The sequence below is a fragment of the Petaurus breviceps genome, unplaced genomic scaffold (genome assembly GCF_028583685.1).
Source record: "Petaurus breviceps papuanus isolate PSGF00001 unplaced genomic scaffold, PetGlider_PUasm1.0 79, whole genome shotgun sequence".
Taxonomy (NCBI): domain Eukaryota; kingdom Metazoa; phylum Chordata; class Mammalia; order Diprotodontia; family Petauridae; genus Petaurus; species Petaurus breviceps.
The window spans coordinates 18,888,160-18,897,582 of NW_027186523.1; the positions used below are offsets into that span (position 1 = coordinate 18,888,160).

At 37.7% G+C, this 9,423-nt stretch overlaps 1 protein-coding gene across 1 annotated transcript in view; it reads left to right on the top strand.

Annotated features, from left to right (window-relative positions):
* Positions 1 to 9,423, top strand: part of LOC138175863 (endosome/lysosome-associated apoptosis and autophagy regulator family member 2) — a 212,235-nt gene that overhangs the window by 185,739 nt on the left and 17,073 nt on the right. The window lies entirely within an intron of this gene.

Genomic DNA, 9,423 nt, shown 5'->3' on the forward strand with positions numbered 1-9,423 from the left:
TCCATCCATCCATCCATCCATCCATCCATCCATCCATCCATCCATCCGTCTGTCTCTATGTTTCAGTGCCAAAATTCCATGTTTCTTGAAGACTGAGTCAGATCTATAGGGAATTTACACTACTGCTAATCTAAATTGTTTTAGATGTCAGTTATTCAGTAAATATTTATTAAGATCTACCATGTGCTAGACACTGTGTTAAGTTCTGGGGATTCAAAGAAAGACAAAACACAGTCTCTGTCTTTGAGGGACTCCCAATCTAATGGGGAGAGAAAACTACATATAAGATAACTATTAAAGAGTCAATAGAGCAAAGGTACTAGAATTAGAGGGATCGGGAAAGGCTTTCTGTAGAATAAAGATTAAAATGTAATTGGGAAATCTTAACAAAATAAATTGCAATAAAGAATGCTATTTTTCTGTTGTTTTTTTGGTTGTATCTGACCCTTTGTGACCCCATTTGAGATTTTCTTGACAGAGATACTAGAGCAGTTTGCCATTTCCTCCTACAGCTCATTTTGCCAATGAGTAAACTGAAGCAAACAGGGTTAAGTGACTTGTCCAGGGTCACACAGCTAGTAAGTGTCTGAGGCCAGATTTGAACTCAGAAAGATGAGTCTTCGTGGCTTCAGGTCCTGCACTCTATCCATTGAGTCACCTACCTGCCCATAGTAGAGAACAGATGATGTTTACATGTGTGTTTTTTCCTAAGACAATATGTGACCCAGAGATCATGTTTAGTGGCCCCTATTTCTATTTGAATTTGACACTACTACTTTAGAAGGTGGGATTTCCATAAACTAGATTGATTTAATATGGTGCTATGCTGATGGGTGATGTTTTTTTTTTTGGATAAAATATAATTTGCTTCAGGTTCATGGGCATGCAGGTAAATTAAATGACTTCAGGAGTGCAGCTAGATGGTGCAGTGGATAGAGTCCCTGGAGTCAGGAAGACTAGTCAAATTTGACTTCAGACACTTACTAGCTGTGTGATCCTTGGTAAGTCACTTAACTCAATTTGTCTCAGTTACCTCATTTGGAAAATGAACTAGAGAAGGAAATGGAAAACCACTGTAGTACCTTCGCCAAGAAAACCCCAAATGGGATCACAAAGAGTTGGATGTGACTGAAAAATGATTTCAGGAATCCAGAGGTAAATGATCAGTTTAAGCTAGACAACTCATGGCACAATCATACGTTGTAATGCTCTCCTCCACCCTCTCATCCCTGCCGTTTTATTTTTCCTTCCCTGCATGTTGAGTCATTTTCAATTATTTGAGAATAATGACACCAACACTCAAAGTTAGTTTTGCAACACTTTTGCTTTCTTCAAAGTGACAGATTTGCTTTAAAAATTAAAGAAAATGAAGATGAATTTTGTTTTGAGAATTTTGTGAGTCTTGGAGATGATTTGGGAAACCCTTCTGTGTTACCAAACCAGCCTCAGAGATCACTTGTCTATATATTTCTTCTATCACCTAAATCAAATTGTCTCTCCAAGTTAGAGTGGGAGCTGCTAGAGAACACAGAGTGTCTTGTTTTTTTGTACTCCAGTACTTGGGACATAATGAAGGCTTAATATATGTTTTTTTATTCATTTATTCATCTAAGGGAAGCTGGCTTCCCTATACCAAAGACAAAACAGAAGATACTGTAGGGCATTTGGATTCTAGACATAGGGCTGCTATTAAAAGCAATACTCTAAGAAATTCCTGCAACAAAAGGATGTGTGCTTAATCAATAAGTATTAAAAGCCTGCTCTGTTGGGCACTGGGTCATAGAAAAACCAAAGTGATTTTATTCTCTGTCCTCAAGGCTCTTACAGAAAGCTAATGAAGCAGAGAGATGACAAAGTGGATAAAGTGCTTGGCTTGAAATCAGACAAACCTGAGTTCAAATCCAGCTCCACACATTTACTACTTATGTGATCCTAGGCAAATCATCTAACTTCTGTCTACTTTGGTTTCCTCATCTGTAAAATGGGGATAATAGCAGTACCTACCTCCCAGAGTGGTCCTGGAACTAAGATGAGACAATATTTGTAAAACATATAGTAGTACGTGGTACATAGTAATCACTTAATAAATGCATGTTTCCATCTGTTGTGCTGGGGTGTATACAGCCTATTCATAGATAAGCTATATACCCAAAATACAAATTGATTTTGTTAGCGATGGGAAGATGGAATAATACTGAGGGCATCAAGAAAGGCTATGTAAGGAGGAGTGATTGGGCTGAGCCTGGGAGGGATTTGGGGGTTCCAAAGGGTGGGGGTGAGAAGGGAAAGTATTCTAGCCATGGGTGATATAAAAGCACACAAGCTTGATGTCATTTATGCTGAATATCAGGGTAGACCAATTCGACTGGAATGAATAGTTCCTCTTTAATATTTCACTGATGTTTCAGTTGTTGCAACTTTGATTTTGTACCATTATTACCTAGGCCATATTGTTCTTTGAGTCAGATTCTGATGTCTTAATGTCCTCTTTTTTTTTTTTAAGCAATTGGGGTTAAGTAGCTTGCTCAAGGTTACACGGCCAGGTGTTTCTGGGTGGGTGCTAAGTGTCTGAGCCCGGGATTCGATCTCCAGGTCTTCTCAACACTGGAGCCGGTGCTCTTACTTGCTGTGCTACCTGGCCGCCCCTTAATGTCCTCTTAATGGAAGGGATGATGTTCAGAAATAGACAAAAAAATTTTTTTTATGCCAGTAGAAAGATAGGTTTGTCCTTTGTCCTTTAATGGCCTTTACTACCCACAATAATTACCCTCTTTGCCCTCCTGTTATAGCCTGTAAAAGATTCTACTTCTCCTGGGGGAAAGCCCTAAATGTGGAAAAGAAAATTGGTGTCAATTTCAGTAGGCTCTTCCCTGAGGCTATCTACTCTAAAACCACAAGAGGGAGCTCAGCCACCAGAATATAGTCAAAACTTGTTGAGAATCTGCTCCACCAAGTCTTTTCACAAAGCTCCTTTTCAGACAGCAGTAAGAGGTAAAGATTTAGGGAGACTTTCTAGAGTTTGTAATGTGTAAAAACAAACTATAGAATCATAATGGGTCACTTAAAATAATCTATAATATGTAAAAAAGGAGACTAGGTTTATTTTATTATTGGCAAGTTTTATCATTAAAATGTATTATTTAAGAATTGAAACAAAATAAGCCATTAATAGGGCTTTGTTTTAGAGCACAAAGACCTGCAAATTCATTAAGAAAAACAGAAGTAGGAAAACACAAAGATCAAAAGGTTAAATGGTAGCCAGCATTTATATTGGGTTTTGAGGTATCTTATTTGATAACCTATCAGTTGTAAAATGAATGAATTGAATGTTAATTATAAATTGAAAGTGTAACAGATACAAAATCAAAGTTAACCAGATCATTAACAAGCATTTATTAAATGCCTACTGTATTCTAGGTTCTGTGCTTAGCCCTAGGAATCTTGAGACAGTCTCTGCCTTCTTTGAACTTATTATTTAGTAGAAAGCAACCCATCTAGGGGAATCATGGTCAAGGAACAGAGTTTTTGTCTGGATAATCACAGGGACTGTGCCTGTAACCTTGGACAGTAAAGTATCACATGCTTTTTAGTATCAATGGTAACATTCCCCTGACTGTTGTTCCCAGAGTAAGAGAAGAGGGGTAAAGGGGGATATGGTGGGTAGGTACACACACCCTAGGGCAAGATGTCTATTGTCCCTAATGTCTTGGTGAATGTTTGTATTCAATATGAAACATGGTATGGGAGAGGGGGGCTAATAAAGTGGGTTAGATGATTTTTTCCTCATTAACCCACAGCTCAGCCCCAGGGAATGATGATGATAGTAGCAACTACAGTAATTAAAATGACAACTTGCATTTATATAGAATGTTAAGGTTGGGAAAATACTTTACCTATATTGTATCATTTTATCCTCAGCAACTCTGGGAAGCAGGTGATATTATATAGGTGGGAAACCTCATTATATAGGTGGGAAAACTGAGGCATAGAGTGGTTAAATGACTTGCCTAGGGCCACCTTGCTAGTATCTGAGGTCATATAACTCCAGGTGTATTTTGTCTCATAGTTGCCAAAGCTGAAGCATTAATTACCCTTGAGTTTGTGTGCATAGAAAGGTGGTGGATAGGTATGGTTTCTAGAAGTTCTAAAGACTTCAGACTTTCAAAGGAGAGCATCACACAAAAAAGATTAAAAACTTTTGGGAAAAATCGACTACTTGTTGAGTTACCTATAAACATGGTTGGTCTGTTACCCTAGCACAGCAATGTCTCCAGCCTTTCTGTGATGAGCTATTACTCATTTCCTTAAAAGATGAAGAGAGAAGGATTGGTCCTTTTTTTGGCTTTTTTTTTTATTTTAGAGAGGGGAAGGCAAGGCAATTGGGGTTAAGTGACTTGCCCAAGGTCACATGGCTAGTCAGTGTTAAGTGTCTGAGGCCAGATTTGAACGCAGGTCCTTCTGACTCCAGGGCCAGTACTCTACTTATTGCACCACCTAGTAGTCCCTAGTAGGATTAGTTCTGACAATGAAGTTCCCAAATAAGGTAATAGAATTTGATAGTAAAGTTGTATGTGCCTACACACTTCCATACATATGAGCATGCTGGATAGGAGAAGTTTGTTCTGATAATAAATCCCCTGAACTGAATAGAGAATGTCTATCCTTACTAGTCAACCTAGCCTCCTACTGGGAACCTGAGATTCCTGGAAAATTAGTGCCTATAATAACTGACTTGGAGGAAGACTTGAGATAAAAGTAATAACACATTCATGTAGGACTGACCATCCTAGTTCACAGAGAAAAAACATTGCAAATGAAATTAAAGTCTTGCAAGCACATGTTTGCTAAGGATAGGATATGCTTCATTAAGGATTGAGCAAAAAAAATTATAACTTCATTGATGTGAAGTGAAATGAGTTTCTAATTATTTCAAAGGTCATTTAGCTCATCTGTTGGATTGTTGTCCTTGATTTTTTTTGTATCTCAATTTAAAAAGGGTTTCATATCCAAACCTAGTTCATTTGGTTTTGGTCAATAGGAAATATTTCCTCAAACTGTCCCTTTCAAATTTTTCAAATGCATCACAACGATATTTCCCTTTCTCCAGCCTCTTAATTCTTTCTTCAATACACAAATTTTCTCATCAACACTTGTAGTTTTGGAATATTTCATTGGGACAATATGTTTATTTTCCAAATATTCCCAATTTGGGAATATTCAATATGAAGCATGGTATGGGGGGGCCTGATAAAGTGCATTGGCAAGGTTCTCATACCCATGGAGGTATTTGTACCCTGGATTAGGGGCCCCTTTTGAGAAGTTACAAAAGAAATTGGATTGGCAGTTGCATTTGCCCTATTATTTGCAGGAAGTATAGATATTCAGAGATAAAAAACATTCAGGAATTACACAGTTTAGCCATAACTCCATTTTCTTTTTTACTCTTTTTTTGGTCGCTGTTTTTCTTTCTATGTTCAGTATCCTTGTAAACCGTGGACATTATTCTAGTTTCCTGTTCTTTTCTTCCTACCTCAATCCATAAGGAAGTCTTTCCCTGTTTGGATTGTGTTTTCAAAATTATATCCATGGGAATAGACTTCTTTATTTCAGATAGAAAACACTTTATTGGGTTATGCCAGTCTGGTAATGGATCTGTGAACTCACTGATGTGCTTGCTCTCTCTAGCAACGCAGACATCATTTCAGTCATGCCTGCCCATCTTGGGTATATCTCCATTGAGAACAATTTATTATGTTAGTAGAATGAAACAACTGAGCAGAAACTAAACTACTTTCATTTCCAGTTTCATTAAAAATGAACTTTACAAAGGAAAGGCATCAACTCACTGTAGTATTTTGACATTTAATTGTAACTTCAAAAATTACAGCAAAGAAGTCCTTTTTTTCCTTTGCAATCACAGTTACCACATGTCTTTCTGGAAAAGAAGGGATTATGATCATCCTTTTCATTTCTTTTGTGCTTTTAAATTTTTGCATCTGTTGTTCCATTTTATCCTTAAAAGAGCCTTGTCTAGTAGGGTGGATATGATTCTCCAATCAACAGATGACAAAACTGAGACATTGAGTTTGTGACTTGCTTAGGGTCACATTGCAGATTAGAAACAGAACCACTGTGGACAATCCAGTCTCCTAACTCCTAACCTATTTTCTTTGTAATGTTAATCACATAGATTCTACTTTGCTGTTGTTGATTTCTTTAAAAAAAAACCAACCAATCAACCTAAGATTTATGCTTTAGCTTTTTTTGTAGTAGACAATCATTTTGATTTTTCTTTAATGCTAAACTCTTATGCTAATTTCTTGTCTTGGTGTGAAGGTTATGCCAGGGGAGGGTAAATTCTAGGAGGTCTGACTAAATTTGAAAGGCTTCAGATACAGACCTTGTGATGGGTTGTATTTGTCTTCTGAGGACTTGTCTATCTAAGCCTGACCTTCAGATAATGTCCCACATTTTGGAACATGTGCAGCCTGTCTGCTTAGGTGTGGCAAAGATGTGATCTCACCTTCCACACTGGTGAAGTCATTTAAGTTTTAGTGCCCAGCATTCAGCACAATGTCTGATACTTAGAAAGTGCTAAATAAATGTTGACTGATTGATATATGAGAAGGCAAATGTGAGCATAGTGCAGGGAGAAGGAGGTCAGGTGAAGGGTCATGTTTATCCATTTTAAGAATAGATTAGAAATATCAGTTAATCAACAAACATTTATTAAACACCTACTATGTACCAGATAGTGTGTTAGACACTTGGAGTGAAAGTCAAAGTATCTGTTCTCGAGGAGCTTACATTCTAAAGGGGAAGACTACATGTAGTTATGACCTGCTGGTAGAGGGAGGACATTAACAGCTGGGGGACAAAATACCTCATGCTGTAGGGAGCATTGGAGTTGAGACTTTACGGATTCCAGGAGGCGAGGAAGGAGGAATTCTAGGGATAGGGACTGTCAGTGCAAAGACCTAGAGATGGGAAGGATGCAATGAAGTGCTTTTAAAGGTGAAAATCACTTCCTATAAATATAAATATAAACCTCAAAGAATGCTGTCAGCTGGTTATACAAATTCAAAGTAAACATGATTTAACTTTGAATAGCCTTTACCTGCCAAGTGCTAACAAATAGAAGCAGGTCATTATAATACTTTTCATTCATGGAATTTCCTTTTTTAGTGCCTCCCTTCCCCTTGAACCATCAAGATTCTGAAGTCCTAAGTTTCCTTTTCTGATTCCTCTGTTTCTCTCTCCCACTTCTATACTTTACTTCCGCACATCATGGCCTTCAGTCTCTCAAGTCTCTGCTTTCCCAGTTGATCACTCTTTCATGGCTTCATTTCCCTCCTCTCACTGTCTTGACCTCATTGTTATCAAAGTCAGTCATGTCAACAATATGGACTCCTCCGTCATTGGATTCCAGGCTTCCTTAATTGACTATTGTTTCTACCCTGATAATCTTTTTTTTTTCATTTACCATATAATTTTGTTCCAACAGTGGATAATTCTAACATACTTGTTCAAGGTATGGGGCTACACAGTATAATGGAAACTCCTTGAGTGCATGGATTTTTTTCATTTTTGTCACTGTATCCCAGCTACCTAGTATCTTGCCCAAGACATTCTTGCCTTGCATATAGTAAGGACTGAATAAATGTGTTTATTGAATAATTGAACAAATGAGTTCTTAAAACCACGATTGATTAAAATACCAAAAGCAAAGCAATATTATTAGCAGTGGCAGATCTAAGTGAGGACCAGGACATCCTGTTAGTTGAGGTTCGGTCTGTATGAGAATTCTTAACCATCTAAGTTTTCTCCTAGTATCAAGTTATTCAGAGTTGTTGGAAGAAGTCTCCAAACTGCATACTTGAGTCGACCATGCATTCCTGATATCTAACCTTACTGGGCATTACTACTACCAAGCAATCTATTTATTGATCTCTGATAAGCTCCCTGTCACACTACTTACATCAACTTTTCAGAACCTTTTCCTTATACCCCTAACTTTACCCCATAGGCCCTTCTCTTTGCATAGATGTCCTTGTCTCCAACTTCAATGAGAAAATTAAGGCCACCTGTGATAGGTTGTCTTCTTTCTCCTCTTTTGCTTCTTATACCCTCTTTATGTTTTTGCCCAAACATCTTTCCTCCTTTCCTCAAGTCCCAGAGGGTTCTTTGCAAAAGCGAGTTACTTTTCTGGTGTGCTCTTTCCTCCATTAACGTTTATCTCCTCTGGGATTTTGTTCTATTGATTATTTTCTCCCTTCCCTCTCATCATTTCTTCTCTTTGGTATTTTACCTTTTAATGAACCTTTCCTTTCTGCCTACAAATATGCTCACTTCTTCCCATCCTAAAATTAAAAACCCAAACAAACCCTTCTCTTCACCTTGATACCCTTTCATTATTTAATAAATGGCTTAATCAATAAACATTTATTAAATGCTACCTCCCAGACACTGAGCTATGTGTTGGTGGTACAAAGACAAAAGTGAAAAAATCCCTGTGCTTGAGAAGTTTATAGTCTATCAGAGTGACACAATGTGCATGTGTACAAACATACACACACACACATATATAGACATACACATAATAGATGCAAGTTAGTTTTGGGGTAGGGAAATTACTAACAGTTGTGGGAAGTTCTTCAAATAAAAGATGACATTTGAACTGATGTTTGAAGGAAACTAGGAATTCCTGACTTGAGGAACAGCTGGTACAAAGGCATTGGAGATGAAAGATGGAGTGTTATCTATGAGGCATATGTGGATGATGAATTGTGTGTTCATGTATATGGATATATAGGCATATATGTGTATATGTATATGCCTATATAGTATCTGTATGTTTGTGTATATATGTGTGTTTAAGTATATTTGTGTATATGTAAATATATAGGTATATATAGGGTGTACACTTGCACACACACACAAACACATACACAACATGAGAGAAGAAGGCCTAGGCTAGAGCCTTGGGATCAACCTACTTTTAGGAGACTGAAAAGGAACAATCAGAAAGACAGGAGAACAAAAAGAAAGACCTCAAGCAACTATCTATCCTCTTTCTCTCCTTCCTTTCATGGCTAAGCTTCTGTAAGTACCCTCACTAGTCTCTACTTCCTTACTATTCTCTCGTTTCCCATGCTTAAGAGTCAAATTGACTTCTGTTCTTACCCTTTTATTAAAATTGCTTTCCCCTGGTTACCAATGACTTCCTTATTGCCAAATTCGATGGATTCTCTTCTGTGCTCATCTTTCTTGATTTCTCTTTGTCATGTCATACTGTTGATCCTTTGCTCATTCTAGATGTTCTCTTCCTCCTTGGATTCCATGATGATACTATTACCTTGTTCTCTTCTCTGTCTAAATCAGGGGTGGGGAACCTGAGGCCTCATGTGGTCCTCAAGGTCCTCC